Source organism: Dromiciops gliroides, chromosome 2 (genome assembly GCF_019393635.1).
Source record: "Dromiciops gliroides isolate mDroGli1 chromosome 2, mDroGli1.pri, whole genome shotgun sequence".
Classification (NCBI taxonomy): domain Eukaryota; kingdom Metazoa; phylum Chordata; class Mammalia; order Microbiotheria; family Microbiotheriidae; genus Dromiciops; species Dromiciops gliroides.
This window is the reverse complement of record NC_057862.1, coordinates 515,756,581-515,780,648: the sequence shown is the minus strand read 5'-3', so window position 1 is coordinate 515,780,648 and position 24,068 is coordinate 515,756,581.

Below are 24,068 nucleotides of genomic sequence, written 5' to 3'. Positions count from 1 at the left end.
GATTACTCCTCCCAATTGGGTATGAAATCTATTCCCTCCATGAGCCCACTCCAATGAGATTAGGGTCCATGAGCTAATTCTGTGTTCTAAATTTTTCTTCCTCCCTCCTTCCTCCATCCTCCATATGAGATCAAGCAATCACATACCCAGCAAAACTGAGTATAATCCTTCAAAGGCAAAAATGGGGTCTCAATAAGAAAGAGGTATTTCAAGCATTTGTGATGAAAAGACCTGAACTGAATAGAAAATTTGATTTTCAAATATAAGACCCTGGAGAAGCATAAAAAGATAAACAGGAAAAAGACTTCATGGGGGGTATTAAAAGATCAAACCACTTACATTCCTACATGGGAAAATAATACTTTGAAACCATAAGAACTATCTCAGTAAGAAACTTACAGAAGACACAGGTCTGAACTGAATATGAAGGGATATCTGTAAAGCATTTATGTTTCGTTCTTTGTGGGGCAGACAGGGTGCGGTGTTTTAAGTGTGGGGCTGGATTTGGGCTTGGGACCTCCTGGGTCCAGACCTGGTGCTTTGTCCACTGTGCCACCTAACTAATCCATGATGACATCATTAAAATAGGGTTGAGGTATAGGAGGAATAAACTGGGGGAGGGGGAAGGGGAGAGATGGTCTGGAGAGAGGTAGTTCACATGAAGGAAACAAGAAAAAAGCTTATGGAGGAGAGTAAAAGAGGGGGAAGGAGTGTGGGAGTGAGTGAACCTTAATATCATCAGAATTGGCTCAAAGAAGAACAAACATATGTACTCAAGTAGGTACAGTAACATATTTTTGCCCTGAGGGAGGGGAGGGAGAAAAGGGCGGGGAAGAAGGGAAGGAGGAAAGGGCAGAGTGGGGAAGACAGCAGTAAAATGCAAAAACACATTCAAGGAAGATGAAGATGTTCTGCATTACTGCAGCAGTATGACAGAAGGAATGTAATTCTTAATGATTTGGTTTATTGTTTAATAGTCACAATGGTGATATAATATTGTTAAGGATACTTCTCCAAGGAGTAGGTCAAGCACCTGGAGCAGCCCGAGATTAGATGTTAACTTCCTCCCTAGATCAGCTCAAATGCCATTTCTTCCTACATTTCCTGATTTACCCAGGTAGACATTATCATTTCAGATATCAAATAATACTCTCCTTTTGTACCTCTTTTGTTTACCCATATTAATTGCAGTTTATATTATATTATATTATATTATAAAATGTTAGAGCCCGAAAAAACCTTTAGTTAGGTTTTCAAAACATCTCAGTTTTAAAAATATTCACCCCTCATTGCATAGATGGCTAATCAAGGCCCTTGGATGTGAGGGACTTTGTCACACAGGTAGTAAGTAGTAGCTAGTGTTTGTAACCAGGTCTTTTGACTCCAAATGCAATATGCTTTTCACATTTCCTCTATGTACCAGATATGAGATAGCAAGTTCAATGAGGACAAATGCTGTCCTATTTTATCTTTGTGTTCTCAATATTGTAGACATTAATAAATGTTTTTCTAAATTGAGTTGAATTCACTTGAATAGAATTGAATTTTTGTCTGACAATCGTATAACCTTGAGGCCACATTCTCACTGCTAACTTCCCAAAGCACACAGTGGCTCCAGGATTTCATTTCCTATTTGTTCATCTGATTTCAAAAGAGTAATTTAAAAGATTAATAATGTTGTATTGGTTTTATATAACATGCCGAGGTTTTATTTGAAGATAGCACTTTGGGAATAGGGTACTCTTGAAAACAGCATAGGGCCATGGTCTTGACTTGGAGAAGTCAAAGGGGGAAATGAACAGCATGATATGACAAATAGCCTGATATTAACATTTTCCCACTAACTGACTGAAGAATCACAACTCAACCAGAGCTGATTGACTATTTGGAGTAGATGGTACATCAAAGAATTAATTTAGGATAAGCTCATAAAACATACTGTACATTTTGCTTTTAAAGGCCTGGAGGAATTTATAAAAGTAGGACTTGGAAAAGCCAGTGTAGTGGTAGGATTCTCATTTCTAGGCCAACTTTCTAGAGGAGAATAGATGCTCACTTTCTACTACCTGCTCCAATTCCATACCTATTGCCTCATCCTTTGGGGATAATTTTACACTAACATCAGCTCAATGATTGATTGCAGCCTTCATATTGTGAGAAGGTCCTATTCCCCTGATTGCTTTTCACTACTAGCTCATCCTCTGACTTGTTCCATAACCATACTAGCTGTCTGGTGATAATGTGTCTGAACTCATTCTTTAGTGATTACCATAGTCTACCTTGTCATATTCTTCTCATTTCATAGACTGTAAGCCCTGACTGTCACTGTACAAATCACATTTACTATTGCCCACTGCCTTTTGCCTAGCCCTTCAACCTACCTCCCCCAACCTCCCACTTCAGATTTATCTGCCTTTTCCCCTGTGCTCTCTGAAATGTCTGCTCTACAGGCAACAAACATTCGCTATTTCTTTCTCATTTCTCCCATTTTCCTGTACTAAGTGAAAACTAATTCTCTTTTGGTGTCAAAGCATCTTTGGTGATTCTTTCCAGAACTTTCATTTCTATCCCCTGACTTAATGGCTATGGTGAAAGAGTTAGAATACTGGAATACTCTTTTATTATTATTGCTACTCACAGACAGTCCCTTTATCACCATCACTTAGTAACCTTTCCTCCTTTGAAATTCATTCCATCATTATATACCATACAGACAAATTTCTGTTAATTGTTATCTAATACACTCTGAGATATTGTTCTTTTTTCAATAAGTTCATTGCTTGGTTCACTGTCTTTCTCTCCTCTATAAGTCTTTCCCTTACACTAGGGGATTCCAACATGTGGTTGGGATTCCAGGAAGCACCCTAACTTTCCAGTTCCTCAATTTACTCATCTCCCATGACCTTCTCCTACATACTACTTCAGCTTCACACAGACATGGTCATACCCTTAATCTTGCTATCAGTCATAATTATTTCACTCCTATGTTAATGAACTAAAATATTCCTTTACTGATCATACTATTTTATCATTCCATGTTTTCCTATTCCTAACAACTTTTTACTTTGTTTTCTTATATGTCACCATGGCCTTCCCCTCTAACACACATACCTTAGTTATTTTCCAGACTACCATCCTAGCTGTAACTATATTCTCTTCTCTTCCCCTAACTCTTCATTATCCTCTACATGAATCCCTTAGTCTCTTATTCTATTGAAGATCTTGATCCGCCAATGGCTCAGGCTTGGGTTACTCTCACCATCCATTGCTTTTAATACTATTCATGTGCCTCTGAATGAAGTGGGAGAAAACTGCAAAAAACCCCAACATACTAAGTCTTCCTCCTCCAATTCAAGTTGGGCCCTTAGCAGGGCAATTTGATCCATTTCCAGATTCCTGATCAATTTACTATCCAACTTCCCATGGTATTTTTCTCAAAAAACTTTTTTCATCCTGTCTCAGACCTCATATCCATGGTTTCTTATATCCTCACTTATGCAGCTGAGAACCTAGTCTCATATTTCACTGAAAAAGTGAGGACATTTAATAAGAGAACACTCTTCTATATTTTTCCTCATCTCATATCATTTAGATGCCTACTGTCACTGTTTCCTAGGAAGATGTGGCCCTTCACCTTACAAATGCTCTAGTGATAAAATTTCATCCTATCTCTTCTAATACATATTTCCTTTTATCATCCCCATTATGCCATTACTCTTCAATCTTTTTCTATTGGCTGCTTTCTTACAGTCTACAAATCTGCACATGTCTCTGATGTATTAAAAAACAATTCTTACTTGAGCCAGATATTTCTATTAGCTATCATGTATATCCCTTCTATCTTTTGTGCCTAAGCTCCTTGAGAAAACTGTTTTTGATCAACTCTGCTTCCTTTCTTTTAACTTTCTTTTAAATTCTCTGAACTCTCGTTTTCAGGTGTTCCAAAGTTACCAATGATTTCTTTTCTGTTTGTTTGTTTGTTTTGGGGTGGGGGGAAATTAGGGTTAAGTGATTTGCCCAGGGTCATGCAGCTAGTAAGTGTCAAGTGTCTGATGCCAGATTTGAACTCAAGTCCTCCTGAATCCAGGGCCAGTGCTTTATCCACTGTGCTACCAAGTTGCTCTACCAATGATTTCTTTTTTTTTTTTTTTTTTGAGATATTTTATTTTTTCCGTTACATGTAAAGATAGTTCTCAACTTTTGTTTATACATGCTTTACAATTTCAGATTTTTCTCCCTCCCTCCCTCCCCTCCCTCCCCCCCTCCCCTAGACAGCAGGTAATCTGATATAGGTTATATCTATATATATCTATACATATACATATAGATATATATATACACACACATATATATACACATAATAACATTAATCCTATTTCTGCATTAATCCTGTTACAAGAGAAAGAATCAGAGCAGTGATGCAAAACCTCAAAATAGAAAAAAAAAACAACAGCACCCAAAACAAAAGAAATAATATGGTTCAATCAGCATCTATACTCCACAGTTCTTTCTTTCTTTTTTTTTCTTGGATTTGGAGATCCTCTTCTATCATGAGTTCCCTGGAACTCTTCTGTACCATTGCATTGGTGAGAAGAATATAGTCCATCACAGTAGGTCAACACTCAATGTTGATGATACTGTGTACAATGTTTTTCTGGTTCTGCTCATCTCACTCATCATCAGCTCACGTAAGACCCTCCAGGTTTCTCTGAACTCTTCCTGCTCATCATTTCTTACAGCACAATAGTATTCCATTGTATTCATATACCACAACTTGTCCAGCCATTCCCCAATTGATGGGCACCCCCTCAACTTCCAATTCCTTGCTACCACGTAAAGAGCAGCTATAAATATTTTTGTACATGTGGGTCCCTTTCCCCCTTCCATGATTTCTTTGGGCAAAAGACCTAAAAGTGGGATTGCTGGGTCAAAGGGTATGCACAGCTTTATCGCCCTTTGGGCATAATTCCAAATTGCTCTCCAGAATGGTTGGATCAGCTCACAGCTCCACCAACAATGCATTAGTGTTCCAATTTTCCCACAGCCTCTCCAACATTTATTATCTTCCTTTTTTGTCATTTTAGCCAATCTGATAGGTGTCAGGTGGTACCTCAGAGTTGTTTTAATTTGCATCTCTCTAATCATTAGAGATTTAGAGCATTTTTTCATATGGGAATAGATAGCTTTGGTTTCTTCATCAGAAAACTGCCTGTTCATATCCTTTGACCATTTCTCAATTGGGTAATGACTTGGATTCTTATAAATTTGATTTAATTCCCTATATATTTTAGAAATGAGGCCTTTATCAGAAGCACTGGCCTCAAAAATTGTTTCCCAGCTTTCTGCCTCCCTTCTAATTTTGGATGCATTGCTTCTGTTTGTACAAAAATTTTTTAATTTAATATAATCAAAATCATCCACTTTGCATTTTATAATATACTCTATCTCATGTTTGGTCAAAAACTGTTCTCCTTTCCAAAGATCTGATAGGTACACTATTCCTTTCTCTCCTAATTTACCTATGGTATCACCTCTTATGTCTAAATCATGTATCCATTTTGACCTTATTTTAGTATAAGGTGTAAGATGTTGGTCTAAGCCTAATTTCTGCCATACTATCTTCCAGTTTTCCCAGCAGTTTTTGTCAAATACTGAGTTCCTATCCCAGAAGCTGGAGTCTTTGGGTTTATCAAACACTACATTACTAGTGTCATTTACTATTGCATTTCCTGAGCCTAGCCTATTCCACTGATCTACCACTCTATTTTTTAGCCAGTACTAGATAGTTTTGATGACTGCCGCTTTATAGTAAAGCTCCAGGTTTGGTACCGCTAACCCACCTTCCTGTGAATTTTTTTTCATTATTTCCCTGGATATTCTTGATTTTTTGTTTTTCCAGATGAATTTTGTTATTATTTTTTCTAGCTGTATAAAATAATTTTTAGGTAGCCTGATTGGTATGGCACTGAATAAGTAAATTAATTTAGGCAGTATTGTCATTTTTACTATATTAGCTCTGCCTATCCATGAGCAATTGATATCTTTCCAATTATTTAGATCTGATTTGATTTGTGTGAAGAGTGTTTGGTAGTTGTGTTCATAGAGTTCCTGGGTTTGTCTTGGCAAGTAGACTCCCAAGTATTTTATATTACCTACCGTTACTTTAAATGGAATTTCTCTTTCTATCTCTTGCTGCTGGACTTTGTTGGTCATGTATAGAAATGCTGATGATTTATGTGGATTTATTTTATATCCTGCTACTTTGCTAAAGTTGTTAATTGTTTCAAGTAATTTTTGACTTGATTCTCGAGGATTCCTTAAGTATACCATCATATCATCTGCAAAGAGTGATAGTTTTGTTTCCTCCTTGCCTATTCTAATTCCTTTAATTCCTTTCTCTTCTCTGATTGCTAAAGCTAACATTTCTAGGACAATATTAAATAATAGGGGTGATAATGGACATCCCTGTTTCACCCCTGATCTTATTGGGAAGGCCTCTAATTTATCTCCATTGCATATAATACTTGCTGATGGCTTTAGGTAGATACTGTTTATTATTCTAAGGAAAGCTCCCCCTATTCCTAAACTCTCTAGTGTTTTTATTAGGAATGGGTGCTGTACTTTGTCAAAAGCTTTCTCTGCATCTATTGAGATAATCATATGATTTTGGTTGGTTTTCTTATTGATGTGGTTGATTATGTTAATAGTTTTCCTAATGTTGAACCAGCCCTGCATTCCTGGTATAAATCCCACCTGGTCATAGTGTATTATCCTGGTGATCACTTGCTGTAATCTCCTTGCTAATATCTTATTTAAGATTTTAGCATCAATATTCATTAGGGAGATTGGTCTATAATTTTCTTTCTCTGTTTTTGCTTTGCCTGGTTTTGGTATCACCACCATATTTGTGTCATAAAACGAATTTGGTAGAACTCCTTCTTCACCTATTTTTCCAAATAATTTGTATAATATTGGAATTAATTGTTCTTTAAATGTTTGGTAAAATTCACCCATAAACCCATCTGGCCCTGGGGATTTTTTCTTAGGGAGTTCATTAATAGCTTGTTCAATTTCTTTTTCTAATATGGGTTTATTTAAGGATTTTATTTCCTCTTCAGTTAACCTGGGCAGTTTGTATTTTTGTAAATATTCATCCATTTCATTTAGATTGTCAAATTTATTGGCATACAGTTGGGCAAAATATTTCCTAATTATTGCTTTAATTTCCACTTCATTGGTGGTAACATCACCCTTTTCATTTTTGATACTGGTAATTTGGTTTTCTTCTTTCTTTTTTTTAATCAAATTAACCAGTATTTTATCTATTTTATTGGTTTTTTCATAAAACCAGCTCTTAGTTTTATTGATTAGTTCTATAGTTTTTTTGCTTTCAATCTTATTGATTTCTCCTTTAATTTTCAGGATCTCTAATTTAGTGTCTAATTGGGGATTTCTAATTTGTTCTTTTTCTAGCTTTTTAAGTTGCATGCCCAATTCATTAATCTCCTCTTTCTCTTTTTTATTCATGTAAGCATTTAGAGCTATAAATTTTCCCCTAAGCACTGCTTTGGCTGCATCCCATAGATTTTGGTATGTTGTCTCATTATTGTCATTCTCTTGGATAAAGTTATTGATTGTTTCTATGATTTCTTGTTTGGCCCATTCATTCTTTAGAATGAAATTATTTAGTTTCCAATTGATTTTCATTCTACTTTTCCCTGGCTCTTTCTTACATGTAATTTTTATTGCATCATGATCTGAGAAGGATGCATTTACTATTTCTGCCTTTCTACATTTGACTATGATGTTTTTGTGCCCTAATACATGGTCAATTTTTGAAAATGTGCCATGTACTGCTGAGAAAAAGGTATATTCCTTTCTATCCCCATTCAATTTTCTCCAGACATCTATCATGTCTAACTTTTCTAGTAATCTATTCACCTCTTTCACTTCTTTCTTATTTATTTTTTGGCTAGATTTATCTAATTCTGAGAGGGGGAGATTCAGATCCCCCACTAGTATAGTATTACTATCTAATTCCTCTTGTAACTCATTTAACTTCTCCTCTAAGAACTTGGATGCTATACCACTTGGTGCATACATATTCAATATTGATATTACTTCATTATCTATAGTACCTTTAAGTAAGATGTAATTTCCTTCCTTATCTCTTTTAATGAGATCTATTTTTGCCTGCACTTTGTCTGAGATAAGGATTGCTACCCCTGCCTTTTTTACTTTAGCTGAGGCATAATATATTCTGCTCCAGCCTTTTACCTTTACTCTGTGTGTATCTCTCTGCTTCAAATGTGTTTCTTGTAAACAGCATATTGTAGGGTTCTGGTTTTTAATCCACTCTGCAATTCGCTTCCGTTTTATAGCAGAGTTCATCCCATTCACATTCACAGTTATTATTACTGACTGTCTATTCCCCTCCATTCTATTTACCCCCTTTGTACTTTCCCCCCCTTCTTTCACCCTATTCCTCCTCACCGACGTTTTACTTCTTACCCCTGCCTCCCCCGATCTGCCCTCCCTTTTTATCAGCCCCCTCTCTTTTCTTTACCCTTTTCTCCCTTGCTTTTGTCCTCCCTTCTCAGTCCCCCCCTTTCCCTTCCCCTTTTGTTTCCCTAAAGAGTGAGTTAAGTTTCTTTATCCCAATGAACGTATATGTTATTCCCTCTTTGAGTCAAATCTAATGAGAATAGGGTTGAAACCATGTTCCCCCCTCCTTTCTTTCCCTCTATTATAATAGGTTTTTTTCCACCTCTTCATATGATATAATTCATCCCATTCCACCTCCCCTTTCCTCTCCTCCCCATAGACTCCCTTTTTATCTCCTTAATTCTTTTGTATCATCACATCAAAGACAATTTATATTTATACCCTCTATATAAAGTCCTTCTCTCTGCCCAAATACATTTACAGTTCTTAAGAGTTATGAGTATTATCTTCCTGTGTAGGGATATAAACAGTTTAACCTAATAGGGTAACTTTTTTTTTCCCCCTCTGTTTACCTTTTTAAACTTCTCTTGAGTCTTGTATGTTGAGATCAAATTTTCTATTCAGTTCTGGTCTTTTCACCAGGAAAGATTGAAAGTCCCCAATGTCATTAAATGTCCATCTTTTCCCCTGAAAGAAAATGCACATTTTTGCTGGGTAATAGATTCTCGGCTGCAATCCAATCTCCTTTGCCTTCCAGAATATCATATTCCAAGCCTTGCGGTCCTTTAATGTTGAAGCTGCCAGGTCCTGAGCAATCCTGACTGTGGCTCCATGATATTTAAATTGCTTCTTTCTGGCTGCTTGGAGTATTTTCTCCTTCACCTGATAATTCTGGAATTTGGCTACAATATTCCTTGGAGTTTTCCTTTTGGGATCTCTTTCAGGAGGTGATCGATGGATTCTTTCAATGATGATTTTATCCTCTGATTCTATGATATCAGGGCAGTTCTCCTTAATAATTTCCTGGAATATGGTATCTAGATTCTTTTTCTGGTCATGGCTTTCAGGCAGTCCAATGATTCTCAAATTGTCTCTCCTCGATCTGTTTTCCAGATCAGTTGTCTTTCCAATGAGGTATTTCACATTTTCTTCTATTTTTTCATTTTTTTTATTCTGCTTGACCGATTCTTGGTGTCTCATGGATTCCTTTTCTTCCAACTGTCCCACTTTAATTTTTAAGGCATTGTTTTCTTCAGTGAGATTATGCACCTTTTTTTCCATTTGGCTAAGTGAATTTTTTAAGGTATTGTTTTCTTCAGTGAGATTATGTACCTTTTTTTCCGTTTGGCTAAGTGAATTTTTTAAGGTATTGTTTTCTTCAGTGAGATTATGCAGCTTTTTTTCCATTTGGCCAAGTGAATTTTTTAAGGCTTTGTTTTCTTCAGCTTCCTTTTCTAAGCTGCTGATTCTTTTTTCATAGTTTTTTTGTGTTGCTTTCATTTCTCTCCCCATTTTTTCTTCTACCTCTTGCAATTGATTTTTAAAATCCTTTTTGAGCTCTTCCAGGAAGGCTTTTTGTTCTTGCGACCAATTCACCTTCCCTTGTGAGGCTTCAGATGTAGACAATTTGAGGCTATTGTCCTCATCTGAGTTTGTGTTGGCTTCTTCCCTATTGATACAGAAGCTCTCAATGGAGAGGGCTCTTTTTTGCTTCTTACTCATTATTGCAGCTTATTTATTTATTCTTTAAGTTGAGGTCTGCTCTGGGGGCACCAGGGTCCCTGTTTTGGGCTTCTTGTGCAGGTGTATAGGTGCTGTGTGACCGGGCTTTTACTCTGAGGCCTTTATGGTGTGTGGAGATCCCCTGTCCTGCACTTCCTGTCTGATTGTGCTCGGCCAGCCAGGCGCCAGACCCCGGCGTCTGATCCCGCCGTTCGTGGCCCTCTCGGCCGGTGCAGGTAAGTTTTTCCACTGTCCTTCTTGGCCACCAGATTTTTGAACCAGGTTCCGGGAGCCTCAGTTGTTCGGCTGTGACCCGCAGCTCCTGCTGATTTGCCCCGACCCCCTCGGCGCTGGGTTGCTGCCCTGCGCTGGGCCTCCCTTTTGCCCGAGTCAGACCGACCTTTTCCTGAAGTCTTCTAAATTATCTCTGGTTGGAGGACTGTGTCTCTCTGTCTCTTTGCAGGTTCTGTAGTTTCAGAATCTGTCCAGAGGCTTGATTTAATGTTCGTTTTGAGGGAACAGAAGGAGAGCTCAGGCAGCTTGCTGCTTCCTCTCCGCCATCTTGGCTCCGCCCCCTACCAATGATTTCTTAATGATAAAAACTAATGGCCTTTTCTGAATCCTACTTTTTCTTGATTGCTATGCAAGCTTTTATGCTGTTAATCATTCTTTTTTCCATGATGTTCTCTTCTCTCTAGGTTTTTGTGATACTACTGTCTCCTGATTCTCCTCCTACATATTTGACTGCTCCTTCTTAGCTTCCTTTGGTGAATCTTCATCCAGGCCATGTGTACCTGCTAACTTTGTTATGTACTGGGCCCTCCTCTTCTTTCCTTTACTGTTTCTCATGGTGACTGAATTAGTTTCCATTGATTAAATTATCATTTCTCTGCAGAAGATTTTCAGATTTATTTATACACTCATAATTTCTTTCCTGTGCTCCAGGCTGTTTTTCTCCAACTGACTCTTTAAAAAAAATTTTTTTTTTTTTAGAAATTTACTGATACACCAAAAAAAAAATTTACTGATATATTGTTTTTACATCACCTTTTTCATATACATATGAATATATATATTCATATACATATGAATATATATATTCATATACATATGAATATATATATATATATATATATATATGTATGTATCCCTCCCCTTTCCCTCTCCAAACAATCATCTTTGGTAATAAAGAATAAAAAAATAAAAGCAATCCAGCAAAACTAACTTATCAGACAAATATTTAATGCTCTGCACTTAGTCCCTCATCTTTGCATATAAAGGAGAGAAGAACAATGTGTTGTTTCTTCTGGGCCAAGCTTGATCTTTGTAATAACTCAATATTAGGTTTCATTTTGTTTCTTTCCATTTATGCTACATTGTTCCAGTCACTAGGTATATAATTTCCCTGCTTCAGTGTACTTCACTTTGCATACATTCTGTGTAAAAGATTTTTACCAGGATAATTGCAATCAATTATTCTTTAGTTGAGAGAACATGGAAAAGTGGAAATGAGTTTAAATTTCATCAAGTTAGATTAGTTCTACATTGCTGTGCTTGACTCTTTTCTTTTTTAAAAAATTTTCTTTTTTTTTTATTGAATAGAATTATATTTCTAAAATATATGTAAAAACAAATTTTAATGGGGCAGCTAGGTAGCACAGTGGATAAAGCACTGGCCCTGGAGGCAGGAGTACCTGAGTTCAAATCTGGCCTCAGACACTTAACACTTACTAGCTGTGTGACCCTGGGCAAGTCACTTAACCCCAATTGCCTCACTAAAAACAAAAACAAAAAAAAAAACAACAAAACAAACAAATTTCAACATCAATTTTTTAAAAAATTGTGTTCCAACTTCTTTTCCTCCTCAATTCCCGTCCCCCACCCACTAGAACTCAAGCATTTCAAAATAAGTTATACATGAGTAGTCATGGAAAACATTCCCACATTAGATAGGTTGTGAGAGAAAACAGTCAAAAAACTCCCAAAACTTCAGACTGAGGAATTGTGAAAGAGAAAGAAAAAATTAAAAAAAATGTGTTTCCAGGGGCAGTTGGTGGCACAGTGGACAGAGCACCGGCCCTGGAACCTGGAGCACCCGAGCCCAAATCCAGCCTCAGACACCCAACACCCACCAGCCGCGTGACCCTGGGCAAGCCACTCAACCCCAATTGCCTCACCAAAAAAAAAAGAAAAGAAAAGAAAAAAAATGTGTTTCCATCTATTTTCAGATACTATCACTTCCTTCTCTGTAGATGGGTTGCCATTTTCATAAGTCCTTCAGGGTTATATTGGACCATTTCCTTGCTGAAAATAACCACATGCTTCCCAGCAGATCATCTTACACTATTGCTGTTATTTTGTATACAGTGCATTTCACTCTGCTTCAGTTCATGTAGGTCTTTCCAGGTTTTTCTGATAGTATCCTGTTCATCATAACCTAAATAAAGTACCTTAAACTTGACAAAGAATTTTCTTCATATTAGCCCAGCAAAGTAGGTACCATATATTTTGCCATTATATTCAATCATCATAACTATTTCCCTCCATCCTATTCCCTTCCAATGATATTTACTCTATTTTCTATCTTCTTTTAAACTATTCCTCCTCAAAAGTATTTTACTTCTGACTGTCCCCTCCCCTACTCTGCACTCCCCCCTTTTTTTTTTTCACCCTTCCTTCCTTATCCTCTTCCCCTCATACTTTCCTGTAGGGTTAAATAGATTACTCCTCCCAACTGGGTGTGAATGTTAATCCCTCCATGAGCCAACTCTGATGAGTTTAAGGTCTTTGAGCTAATTCTATGTTCCAAATTTTCTTTCTCCCTCTCTCCTCAACCCTCCCTATGAAAACAAGCAATTCAATATGTCATACTTGTGCCGTTATGCAGAACATCTTTACCTTCCTCGAATGTATTTTCCTTTTTACTGCTCTCTCCCCCAATCTGCCCTTCCCTCCTTCCCCTCTCCGCCCCCATCTCCCTCCCCTCCCTTAGGGCAAAAATATATTACTATACCCACTTGAGTATGTATGTTAGTCCTTCTTTGAGTCAATTCTGATGATATTAAGGTTCACTCACTCCCCAATTCCTTCCCCCTCTTCCCCTCCCCTTCATAAGCTTTTTTCTTGTTTCCTTCATGTGAACAACCTCTCCCTAGACCATCTCTCCCCTTCCCCCTTCCCCAGTCTATTTCTCCTACACCTCAACCCTATTTTAACATGTCATTATGGGTTAGTTAGGTGACACAGTGGACAAAGCACCAGCCCTGGACCCAGGAGGCCCCAAACCCAAATCTGGCCCCAGACATAAGACACCCCACAGAGAACAAAACATAACATCCCTTCGTATTCAGTTCAGACCTGTGTCCTCTGTTAAATCCTTACTGAGATAGTTCTTATGAGTTTGAAGTATTATCTTCCCATGTAGGAATAGAAATAGTTTGATCTTTTAATATCCCTCATGAAGTCTTTTTCCTGTTTATGTTTTTATGCTTCTCCAGGGACTTGTATTTGAAAGTCAAATTTTCTATTCAGTTCAGGTATTTTCATAACAAATGCCTGAAAGTCTTCTTTCTCATTGAAATTCCATGTTTGCCTCTGAAAGATGATGCTTAGTTTTGCTGGGTACGTGATTTTTGGCTGTAGTCCCAGTTCCTTTGCCCTCTGGAATATCATATTCCATGCCCTCCAGTACTTTAATGTAGAAGCTGTTAGATCTTGCTTTATCCTTATTGGAGCTCCACAGTATTTAAATTCCTTTTTTCTAGCTGCTTGCAATATTTTCTCCTTGACCTGGGAGTTCTGGAATTTGGCTTTAATATTCCTGGAGGTTTTCTTTTGGGATCTCTTTCAGGAGGTGATCAGTGGATTCTTTCAATTTCTATTTTAACTTCTGCTTCTAGAGTATCCGGGCAATTTTCCCTCACAATCTCTTGGAGGATGGTATCTAAGCTCTTGTTTTGGTCATGGTTTTCAGGTAGTCTAATGATTTTCAAATTATCTCTCCTAGTTTTATTTTCTAGGTCAGCTGTTTTTCCAAGGAGATATTTCACATCACCCTCTATTTTTTCATTCAATTGGATTTGCTTTACTGTGTCTTGGTTTCTCATAAGGTCACTAGCTTCCATTTGTTCAATCCTAATTCTTAGGCAGTTATTTTCAGCAGTTTTTAAATCTCCTTTTCCATTTGGCTTTTCAAACTGTTGACTTTTTCTCATGACTCTCCTGCATTGCTCTCATTTCTCTTTCCATTCCTTCCTCTCTTTCTCTACATCTTTGTTTTATCTCTCCTACTTTCTCTTCAAAGTCCCTTTTGAGAGCTTCCATGGCCTGAGACCAGTTCATATTTTTCTTGGAAGCTTTGGATGTTGGAGCTTTGACCCTATTATTATCTTCTTCTGAGGATGTATTGTGGTCTACCTTTCCCCCAAAGAAATTTTCGATGGTCTTCTGCTTTCTCTGCCTACTCATCCTGGCTTACTATTTCTTGGCTTTTTACTCCTTCTTAAAGTGTAGCGCTGCTTCCAGGACACACTGTTCATGCTACAGAGTGGCCCAGGGGGTGATTGGGCTTCTTTTCAGCCTGCCTGGCTGGTGAGTAATCACAGCTGCTTTCTCTTTGAATCGGAAACAGAAGTCTGATTGATCTCTGATTCTCTATGGTCGGAAGCTTGGCGTGCTTTTACCCCTCCCCCACTGGGCCACCACCGCTCCATTCAGCCCACTGGTTCAGACCCAGGGCACTTTACCCAAACTCCAGTAGCTAGTGACTCCACTTCACCCTGGCCTACCGCTGAACCCCCTCACCAGTCCGTAAATGGAGCCTCAGAAGCTGCTGGTGCTGAAGACTCTGACGTGCACTGGAAGCAATGTCCCTGGCTGGGTTCGGACTGCGCTCTGAGCTGTTCAGCCTGATCAGTAGGTGATCAGAATTGCCCTCTTTTGCAGAGAAATAGTCTCACTCTGTTCTGATGTGCATTAGGCTGTTCTGGGTTTTGATTTTTACCGCATTATTTGGACGTGAATGGACGGGTTTATCTGGAGCTTGTGGGAGTCACAGCCTCTCCTCCACCATCTTGGCTCTGCCTTCTCTCTCCAATTGACTATTAAACATCTTGAAATGAACGTCCCATAAGACATCTCAAACTCAATATGTTCAAAACCGAAGTGATCATCTTTGTTCCTAAATCCTTCCCTCTTCCTAACTTCTCTGTTGTTGAAGGTACCACTATTGTCCTAACTGCCTTCAGTCTCAACCTAGGTCTCATGCCTCAATTGCTCACTCTCATCTCCAATCTAATCTATTGCTAAATCACATCAAATCTACCTTCATAGTATTATTCATATGTTCCAGCCTCCTTTTCTTCACCAATTTTGCCACCAACATTGTATAAAGCCTCAGTCCCTTTCACCCAAACTACTGCAATAATCTTCTAGTTGTCATTTTTTCTTCAGTATGCCCCCATTTTAAAGATGAGGAACTAAAGCAAATAGGGGTTAAGTGACTTGTAGAGGGTCACATAATTAGTGTCTAAGTCCAGATCTCAACTCAGATGTTCCTGACTCCAGGCCCAGTATTTTATTCATACTGCACCACCTTAACCTTCCATTTTGTCAACATAATCCCATGGAAATGCAGTTCCAGAAGTAGTCTGGGGTTATAGACTCCATCAAGATGTATTGTAGTATTTATTAACCATTTAATATATAAAACTGTGCTACCATTTTTATCATATTTCTATCATTTTTTGCATACCACTGATGATTTTTTGGGTGTGATGCTGCAGCTCCTTTTCCCCCCATAAGACCTGTGCTTTTTTTAAACATTGACAGACATGAAAATTGATGTCCTGCCCATTTCTCTCACCAATCAGACCATCCTTTTTTCTTTTTTCATTTTTTTTTTGCAGGGCAATGAGAGTTAAGTGACTTGCCCAGGGTCACACAGCTAGTGTCAAGTGTCCGAGTCTAGATTTGACCTTAGGTCCTCCTGAATGCAGGGCTGGTGCTTTATGCACTGCACCACCTGGTTGCCTCCTAGTGTTTCTTTATTGTATAATTTTGCATTTTATGATTTTTAGGAAGGAATATGTCCTGTTATAGCAGAATTGACTGTAATAATACTTTACCTTCCTAATCTAGAGGGTTGCTATGCTAATCAAATGAAACATCTTAAAATCAATATAGCTAATATGCAACTTATTTTGTCACAAAATTTCTCCTTTTCCAAATGTTCTCATTTTTTGTTGAAGAAACCATCATTCTTTTACTCTCCTAGATCTGTAGTCTCAGTATTATCTTGGACCCCTGTCCTCACATCACAGTTCTGATTTGACCGCTTTTTACCTTCATTTGATTTTTTTTTCTACTCACACAGCTATGACCTTAGTTCAGACCCTCATCGCCTCTCACACAGATTACTGAAACAGCTTCTTAATAGGACCCCATTCCTTATGTCTTGCCCCACTTTTGTCTATTTCATCCACTGATGTCAGAATAATTTTCCATAAGCACAGATCTGCGCAAATAACTTCCCTAAACACTGAACTCCAGTGGTTTCATATTGCCTTTAGGGAAAAATATAGACTTCTTCCTTTAGCTTTTTGAAGTCTTTATAATCTGATCCCAGATAATTCATCCTCTTTGTAGGATGCATTCTTCAATCAAGCCAAACTGGCCTCTTCCTGGCTTTCCACATGACTAAAATGCATTTTTCCCTTTATTTCTGCCTTATAGAGTAACAATAATAGCACTAAATAGATAACATTTAAATATTGCCTACTATGTGCCAGGCACTGAACTAAATGCTTTACAAATATCTCACTTGATCCTTACAATAAGCATTTGAGGTATATCTTTCTTTTGTACTCATTTTAGGAAACAAACAGATTAAGTGAATTGCCTAAGGTAATATAACTAATAAATATCTGAGGCTAGATTTGAACTTAAGTTTTGCCTGACTCCTTAAGATGAATCTCAAACACCATATTCATCGTGAAGACTTCATTGATTTCCCCAATTACTAGTGCTCTATCTCCCAAACTACCTTGTATTTAATTACTTTGTATATATTTCTATTTATTTATCTTTCATATATGCCATTTGCATTTTATATACTTGGTGCTTTTCCTTTAGAAATATAAACATATTACTTTAGAATATAAGCATTTGTTTTATTTTTTGTATTTGATCACCAGTATCTGGTACAAAGTAGATATTTAATCATTTAATAAATACTTGCTGATTGTTGAGAATTATGCATATTTAAACTATGTAAAATTCTATATTGATGTAAACTATACTTATTAATGAAATCAACAAACATCGAGTAAGTACATGTGTAATTAATTGTATTTTCCTGAGCCTGAAAGAGCAGAAATAAATAATATTCAGCATTTCCCCTCAGAGAAGTAAAAATTTAGTAGGTAAGATACCATGTATACAAAAACTATGATATAATTTAATATGTGATTATATGTTAGGGCATTGTGAGCACATCAACCTATCTCAATTTAGCATTGGTATATTTTATGCAATGAGAATATTTTCAAAGAGTCTAATAAAAAATTAGACTGGTGTCAGAGGTCCTTGAAAACACTGCATGAAATGGAGTCATGTTCCACAGCATGTGTGGTCTTGGCTAATAAGAGTTTGTCTTACTCTGTAGGTCTTTTATAAAATAGCAGGGAATTTAGGAACCCCAAAGATTTGAGCAACTTCATGGAAGAAGCCTCCAGTTAAAATCCTGAGATAATTATTTGAGAGAGAAAAGACAATTGACCTGGCCTTGCACTTTATCTCCTTTTCCTTACTCTACCATTGCCAGAGGAAAAATCTGTGAATTTTGAAGGATCCTAAGAACTGTGGACTTCCCACAATCATCCTAGTTCTAACAGTACCCCTGGCATAGTTGACAGTGTGTCTGCATTGGGGGCCAAGATTGTACTACATAAAATAACGAATAACAATTTCAAAGCTCTATACCATTTCTAAAGGGAACTTCATGAGTATCCCCATGGTGGGGGAGGATACCACCCACTAAGCAGGAGCTAAGAGGGCATTGTGAATTGTGGAGAGTTGAAGGATTGTATGCTTAAGTGTAAAGGTAAAGGTTAAATGTATTAACCATCACCCTCAAAGTCCTGATAGTTTTATTAGGTATGAAATCTCCATTGAATAAATTAGATGTCATCAGACCAGGTGTCAGAAGTCCATGATACTTTCAGAGGGAAATGGATTATAGCTGCTTGGGGGTGTGTATTGGTATTGGCTAAAAAAAAAAAAAACACACACACACACACACAAACCCCAAGAAATAAACCACAATCACACCCTCTGAGGGGGCGATACCAGAACAATTGGAACCTAAGGGAAATTGAGTGGTTGTTTTTTAGCACAATTTATAATTATTGTAGCAAACCTTCTAAAAAGTAATTGCTTAGGAAATGGGTGGAAGGAGTAGAAGAATCACACCATTATCATTGGTCTCAGCCATTCCCATATCCCTTGACAAATGAAATAACTCATCAACTTTGGAGAATGGGAGTGTTTTGGGAGACTTCTCCTTGGTGTCTTAGTCCTGCATTTTCATTGGAACAGTTAGCGCGGTCTCTGAAATGAGAGTCAAGGGCAATAAAGACCTAGAAGAGAAGTTACCTCATGCTTATGGGAACTTCATATGTACCCCATAAAGGATAAAAAAGGACTTCCAGAAACTTGTATATGCCACATGTACTCTCTAGACTTGAGCCTAACTTCCCCTGTATTCTGTATGTACTAAAGACAAGGTATGACAGATTTTATTTTGGGGGGGGGGGCGATATGTTGTATGAACTGTTTTACTATATCATATTAATTGATACCCTTTCTAAGACCTATTAAATTTGGCTGACTGGTTGATGGAAACTAATAATCAGGACAGAAATGCACTGAGGGGAGTTCATGAGCAATAGTCTTCCAGTTCTTTGGGTCTATCTCTAGAAGCCCACAGAGAGATATAGCAGCTGAACTCGGGAGATCCAGGATGCCAGTGCAAGTGGGGACATATGCTACAGTAGCATAAGTGAACTACACAATACCATGAGTTTAGATAAGGAAAGTATCATTACCAACTTGTGGGATCAAAGAATACCCAATAAAGAATCAGAAGATTGTACATCTAGAGCTGGAAGGGCTCTATAAAATTGCCTAGTTCAACTTTCTATTTTGCAAATTAGGAAACTGAGGCCCAGAGAGTCTAAGTAATTTGTCTGAGGTCACACAGGTAGGAAATGTCAGAGTTGAATTTGAAGCTTAGTTTTTTTCACTACAACAAGAATTACTGAGATAATCATTGAAAGATGGATAGAATAATTAGCTCACAAATGTGAAAATTCCCTTCTGAAGGACATTTAATTTTTCTCTATGACTTTCACTAGACTCAAGTGAAAAAAAATGAAGTTCTTGTGTATGACCAAAGAACACTTTGTAAAAATTTCCAAGAGACAATAGAGATGGAAGAAAAGATCTCTCTGATAACCATAGAATGAATGGGATTCAATGAAGACTGAATTCATTGAATGCTTTTTTTGTTTCCCTTCTCCTCCAAGACAAATTCCTTTAAGGGTTACCAGTGCCCCTTTAATCTTACAAACCTCCATGAATTTAGCAGTACATATTTTCTTCTTAAAAATAATTTCCCAGAATTAGTTGCATGAGGAACAATTATTTCAATTTTTTTCTTTGCTACTTCCATCTTTGGGGAGTTTGCAAAATGGTAAGTAACATTATCTTGAAAATTAACTCTAAGTTACAATGGTAATTATTCAAAACCATAGCTCCTCTAAGCTCCTTCCATGCAAATGAAACAAAAATAATTGATGTGAAGAAATCAACCCTTTTCAGAAATGCACTTTTCCCTGGGACTGCTTTGTTATAACTTGCTGTCCTTGGAAAATGTGAATTTGCCCTTTAAATCTGTCAGATTCACTGTCAACAAATTGCTTAATGAAGCAACTGGTTTTTTTTTTTTGTCCAGGGCAAACAAACTTGTCCACCCTGTCACTGCTTTGATCAGCAGTATTGTTTTTATTAAAGCCACGTGATATTTTTTCAAAGGATCAATTTGCAAGCTATCTTTTAAAAATAGAACCCTAACTTCAATAGAACTTACAAAAATCCATACTTGATATTTTCAGCATATGTCAATTCCCCTTCCCCTCTCACTTTAACCAGACTAAGTACTATTAGGGTAGGGATTAGGTTTTATCTAAACATTGAATTTCCTCTAATGCTTAGCCATAATTCTAAATATGGGTCTTACTAAATGCTTCTTGCTCTATATTCAGATTAATATGTTAATAATGACAACCAACATGCATTTAATAGTTTAGGTTTTTTTACCCAAAATATTTTCTTATTCCCACATTAATCCTCTGAGGAAGTGAGAAAGTTATTGCAGCTATTGTTAACATCCTCCTCCCCACCCCCCCTTTTTTTTGGTGCAAAATCATGATCTCATAGGTGTATGTAGGGAATTCATAATAAGGAAATATTCTCTATCAAAGCAGATAGGTGACTATTTTTCAATTTCTAATCTTATAAATTTGCCTGAAGCACTAAGGTCACAGAGCCTGTATTCATCAGGGGCAGGACTTAGACACAGGTGTTCTTGGCTCTGTGGCTGGGTATCTATTCCTCACATGTCTTACTGCTTTACATTTTATAGATGAACCTCATTTTGTAGATAAGGAATTGGAAATTCAAAGTGGTTAATGACTTTTCTAAGGTCATTCATGGGGTAAATAGCAGAGCTTCCACCTGAACTGCATTGTATATATTGTCTATTGTCTATTGTCTATGTTTTTCCACTGTGCTATGTGTGTAAATATATAACAGACCCACATTTTAAAGCCCTTGTGCTTTTTAAAGTAGTTCTTTTTTTTCTATACTGAAAAGTAATACCTGATTTTCAATGTGAAGTAGCCTCTTCGAAAACTATCAGAATAAGGTCATTCGTTGTTGACAACTTCCTATCAAGCATTTGTACTAAGAAATAGGAAGCACAGTGGAATGAAGCTCATGATAAATTTTGCTGTTTATGCACACCAAATTTAGTCAATTAGTAGAGTGTGCTGAAATTTCTATCTATCTATTTAACTATTTTGAAATGAAGGATTCTTGCCATAAAACAGTATCAATTGCCTTGGATGCAGTAGGGTTGGGTCTGTATGTGAGCTACTATAAACACAGTTTTTCGTTTTGTTCAACTTAACAAATACTGTTTGAGGTACTAAAAGTTCCTAATGGAGAGGGAAAAGGAATAAGCATTTATTTATACAGGACCTACTATATTCTAGACACTGTGCTAAGTGCTTTTTATAAATATTGTCCTATTTGATCCTCATACAACCCTGTGAGGTAGATGCTATTCTTACTCCATTTAACAGTTGAGGAACACTGAGGCAGAGGTAAAAGCACTTGCAAAGGGTCATAAAACTACTAAGTGTTTGAGGCCTGATTTAGATTGAGGTGTTTCTGACTCCAGGCCCAGTGTGTTATCTACTGTGCCACCTAGCTGCCTTTAACTGAAGACAGCAGCCATCAGTTAAATCATGAAGATATTGAACTGAGATCATTAGGCAAGTGAAGTTATTTGGAAAGAACAGAGGATTAATAATTACTATATAACAAGTATCCACCCTGGAATTCATATGCAACAAAATGCCTTCTCAAGTGTTATTCTGGGTAGACCTGCTGAGACCAGGAAGGGGAATAGAATTGAGGAAGGAGAGTATAAAAAGGCATGAAAAGCCTGGGTTGAAATCAAGGGATTAGTTAATGAAACTCACATTTATATAGAAATATAGCTCTATAGAACCTAATTTAATATAGAAACAAAAAAGCACTATTGATTCAAGTAGAATTAGAAGTAGTCTAAACATAAGTGAGGATGGTGAAAAGCAAGAGGTTATGATCAATTCAAAGAGGGGAATAGCATCTGAGATCTGGAAAAGCCATGAAAAGAGGGAGCGTGCTCAACCAATATAGTTTTTAAGGTTAAGGAAGTCCATGAGGGGGCATCTAGGTGGTGTAGTGGATAAGGCATCGACCCTGGATTCATGAGGACCTGAGTTCAAATCCGGCCTCAGACACTTGACACTCACTAGCTGTGTGACACTGGCCAAGTCACTTAACCCTCATTGCCCCGCTAAAAAAAAAAAAAAAAAAAAGGAAGTCCATGAGACCAAAAAGGGATAGACAATGGCCAGGGGTAGGAAGAAATCAAAACCCAGAATTGGCAGAGTTAAGCACTAAACCCAGGTTTTCTGATTTTATATCTAATATTTCCAGTAAATAGTCAATGTTGCATGCCATAAAGATCTCAAAATCAGCATGTCTAAAAGAGATCTATCTTTACTCTTAAATCCATGCTACTTCCAGACTTTTTTTTTTCTATTAAAGCACACACATTGGGGGCCAGCTATATGGCACAGTAGATAAAGCACTAGCCCTGGATTCAGGAGCACCTGGGTTCAAATCCAGCCTCAGACACTTGACACTTACTAGCCGTGTGACCCTGGGCAAATCACTTAACCCTCATTGTCCCACCAAAAAAAAAAAAAAAAAAAAAGCACAAGAATTCTTCTAGTCATCTAAGTCAATGAACTTCTATCTTTGATTCTTCCCAAGTCCTCAGCCATTATAGCAAATACCTTGTCATATTTTATCCATTCTACCCCCACAATATCTCTCTTATCCATTCTCTTTACTCAAAAAAATCATGAAACTGTTTTCCTTGACTATAGAAATAGCCTCATCATTTTGTTTGCAGGTTCTAGTCTTTCCTTAATTCACTCTCCATGCAGCTACTAAGATGATCTTCGTAAGGTACAGGTCTAATTACAGAATCCTTCTGTTAAAAAATAGTAACTCTTTATTGCCAATAAAACAAAATCAAATTCCTTAGGCTAACATATAAATAAGGTCTTTCATAGACTTTCATACCTGAAGTTATACCTACATTTCCATAATTACTTTTTTTTTCAGGTACCTTATGATCCAGCCATCTTTTTTTGTTTGTTTGTTTTGATTTGATTTGCGGGGCAATGAGGGTTAAGTGACTTGCCCAGGGTCACACAGCTAGTAAGTGTCAAGTGTCTGAGTCCGGATTTGAACTCAGGTCTTCCTGAATCCAGGGCCAGTGCTTTATCCAGCTGCCCCCTGATCCAGCTATCTTGGACCACTAAACATGAAATTCTAATTCTAGTCTCTGAACTTACACAAACTGGCTCTTATGTCTGGAATATAGTCCCTGTCATCTTGTCCCTTCAGAAGCCCTGTCTTCTTCCAAAACTCATTTCAGGTATAAATCCTTTCCTGATACCATTATTTGTTAGTACTCTTCCCTTTCCCATATTTTCCTTAAGTGATATAGTGACTCTGGCTATCCATATCTCTAAGCTAAACGTGTGGACACCTACCAACTTTTTGAATTGCCTCACTTACTTTAATCTCTCACAAATGGGTCTAGATTCCCAGAGAAGGACCAATATCAGATGGCAACACAAATTCTCTTACAGGCCTAACCATGTTGAGGAAGAATATAGTCCCATTATGATCTTTTCCTCTGGAATCTCCACCAATGTGCTTCTATTGACACTAACTAACCAATCGAAATAGTGACACTTCTATATCTTAAGAACAACCATTTAGTAGCAGTGGTGATATTAAAAGTGGTAATAGTAGGGCAGCTGTGTAGTGCAGTGGATAGAACACTGAGCCTGAGGGGAGGCCTGAATTCAAATCCAGCCTCAGATGCTTGCTAGTTGTCTGACTCTCGGCTAGTGGTTTAACCCTGTTTGTCTCAGTTTCATCATCTGTAAAATGAGCTAGAGAAGAAAACTGTAAACCACTCTAGTCCCTTT